The following is a 2,500-nucleotide window of genomic DNA, read 5'->3' as shown; positions in this document are numbered from 1 at the left end:
GCAGCCCCAGATGGCCGAGGGCTGCGATGGCTGCGTCGATGAGGGACTGCAATCCCCTCGCGGTCGATGCAAAAAGCAGGACGTCATCTGCGAAGGCCGCAGCGTTGACTCTGCGGCCGAGGATCCGAGCTCCGATGTGGGAGGGAAGTTGACTCAAAACATAGTCCACCGCAAAATTGAAAAGGAGGGGGGAGAGGGGGTCACCCTGACGCACACCCCTTGCCGGCTGCAGGGGCACGCCCACGTCGGCGCCGCCCGCTATCACTGTCGTGCTACCCTCGTAACACCTTTCGACGTACTCAATAAAGCAATCCGGCAGGCCATGAGCCCTCAGCACGGGGCGGAGGGCAGCATGGTCCACCGAATCGAACGCTTTAGAGACGTCGATCGATGCCACAAAAACAGAGCGACAGGAGCGGACTGCGTCGGTGAGAGCAGTGTCCAAGATGAAGGTGTTTTCCAACATCCCATCCCGGGGGATGAATGCCCGCTGACGTTCGTCCACAGCACATGCACGCATCAGGCGTGACGCGAGAACCTTGTGAAAGGTCCGCGCCAACACCGAGCAGACCGTAATGGGGCGAAAGTCAGCGGGGGATGTTGGTGCAGCCGTTTTGGGGAGAAGTGACGTCCGGGCGCGAAGCAGACGCTCGGGGAGGGCGCGGGCCAGGAGGAAGAGGTTCAAGAGTTTCACCAGGACTTCATGCGGCAGGCGCCGCAGGTCCGCTGGAGTCAGGCCGTCCGGCCCGGCCGCCGATCCCCTGGGCGGCAAGGCAGCAGCGACCTCCTCACGTGTGACCGGCCCCCATAGGCACTCAGGAGCGACAGGCTCCGAGTGCGGGAGAAGGCGGTCACGGATGAAGCCAGCGGTGGAGATCGGCTTCTTCGTGAAGAGGTCCGCCCAGAAGTCCAGCAGACCGGGGATGTCGGGTGGCGGCTGCAGCAGGGTGCCGTCCAGCAAGCCGCGCACGCAACGTGCACGCGACCTGCGGAAGGCGTCCTGTGTCCGCGCGAACTCCCAGCGGCGCCGCTTGCGCTTCTGCAGCGGCAGGGCGGCAGGCGGCCGCTTGGATGATTGGCGCGGCCGCTGTGCCCTGGTGATCGACCTCTCCCCCCTGGACCCGACCGACGCAAGGGCATCCGGGAGCATGCCCAGGATGACATCGGGCGGCGTGCCCCGCCCCAGACCAATGACTCGATCCAGAGCAGAGAAACGCTGGGCGGAAGCAGGTAGCCCCGCCAGATGCTCCCAGATGGCGGCGTCAGTCGGCCCCTCCGGCGACGGCCCGGTGGTGTCGGCCGCGAAGTCCTCGGCTGCGTCGACGGGCGGCGCAGCGGCCTCGCCCGCGTCAGGCAGCGAGCTCGCTGCTCCCCGGCGGGACGCCGGCTCTTCCCCCCGACCGATCTCAAGCGCCTCCATGAATTGGCGGACAAGCTGCTTGTGGGCAGCTTGCCGCCGTCGGCACTTGATTGCCTCAAGCGTTCGGTCGGGGAACATCCTAATAAGCTCTTGATTAACGAAGAAGAACCGGGCGTCCCTCTCAAGGAACAGTTCGGCCTCTGCCTTGGCGAGCGACAGGACTTCTTCCTCCGTCCACCTCGCGCGATGCCTCTCCGTCACGATCTCAGCGTTGGCGGCCGCAAGGTGTTGGCGGCGGCGATGGACCCCGAGACCGTTCTTCGTGGTAAAAGTGCGGTGGCACTCACTGCAAGCAAAGGGAGCTACACAAACTATCGCATTTTCGTTACGGCCGGTTGGCCGGATAGGTGCTGGGGTAGCTGGGGTGGCACCTTCAGCGGAAGGGCCACCATCTCTTGTTTCTTGTAGGCTGCCCCCAACTATAAAGGGATAATGCGAGGGGGGGCTGGTAACCCCCCCAAGCCCCTGGTGCGGTCTTCCACTCTGCGAAAATCAGCGGGCCCACGAGAAGGGGAGAAGACCGCAGGAGAGGAGAGGCTAAGAGGGCTAGGCCCATGTATTGCGCATCACTCTCCCTGTAACTATAACCCAAGGAAGGCACCTCGCAGCAGCAGCACGACTACATCAAGACCGCACTTCGAAAAGCCAAGTCCGGATGCAGCCACACCGCCGCCACTTGGCCACCTTAACTTAAGAGAGTCATAGTTACTCCCGCCGTTTACCCGCGCTTGCTTGAATTTCTTCACGTTGACATTCAGAGCACTGGGCAGAAATCACATTGCGTCAACACCCGCTAGGGCCATCGCAATGCTTTGTTTTAATTAGACAGTCGGATTCCCCCAGTCCGTGCCAGTTCTGAGTTGATCGTTGAATGGCGGCCGAAGAGAATCCGCGCACCCGCGCGCCCCCGGAGGAGCACGCTAAGGCGGACGCGGCCTCGCAGCAAGGAAGATCCGTGGGAGGCCAAGGCACGGGACCGAGCTCGGATCCTGCACGCAGGTTGAAGCACCGGGGCGCGAACGCCGCGCAGGCGCGCGCATCCTGCACCGCCGGCCAGCACGAGGCCGACCAACGGCGAGA

At 63.6% G+C, this 2,500-nt stretch overlaps 1 pseudogene; it reads right to left on the bottom strand.

The window, feature by feature from the left end:
* Positions 1–2,500, bottom strand: part of LOC126443792 (large subunit ribosomal RNA) — a 7,955-nt pseudogene that overhangs the window by 2,962 nt on the left and 2,493 nt on the right.

The sequence above is a fragment of the Schistocerca serialis genome, unplaced genomic scaffold (genome assembly GCF_023864345.2).
Source record: "Schistocerca serialis cubense isolate TAMUIC-IGC-003099 unplaced genomic scaffold, iqSchSeri2.2 HiC_scaffold_185, whole genome shotgun sequence".
Lineage (NCBI taxonomy): Eukaryota > Metazoa > Arthropoda > Insecta > Orthoptera > Acrididae > Schistocerca > Schistocerca serialis.
Note: the sequence above shows the minus strand (reverse complement) of the source record. Positions and strands in the feature narration are given on the sequence as shown.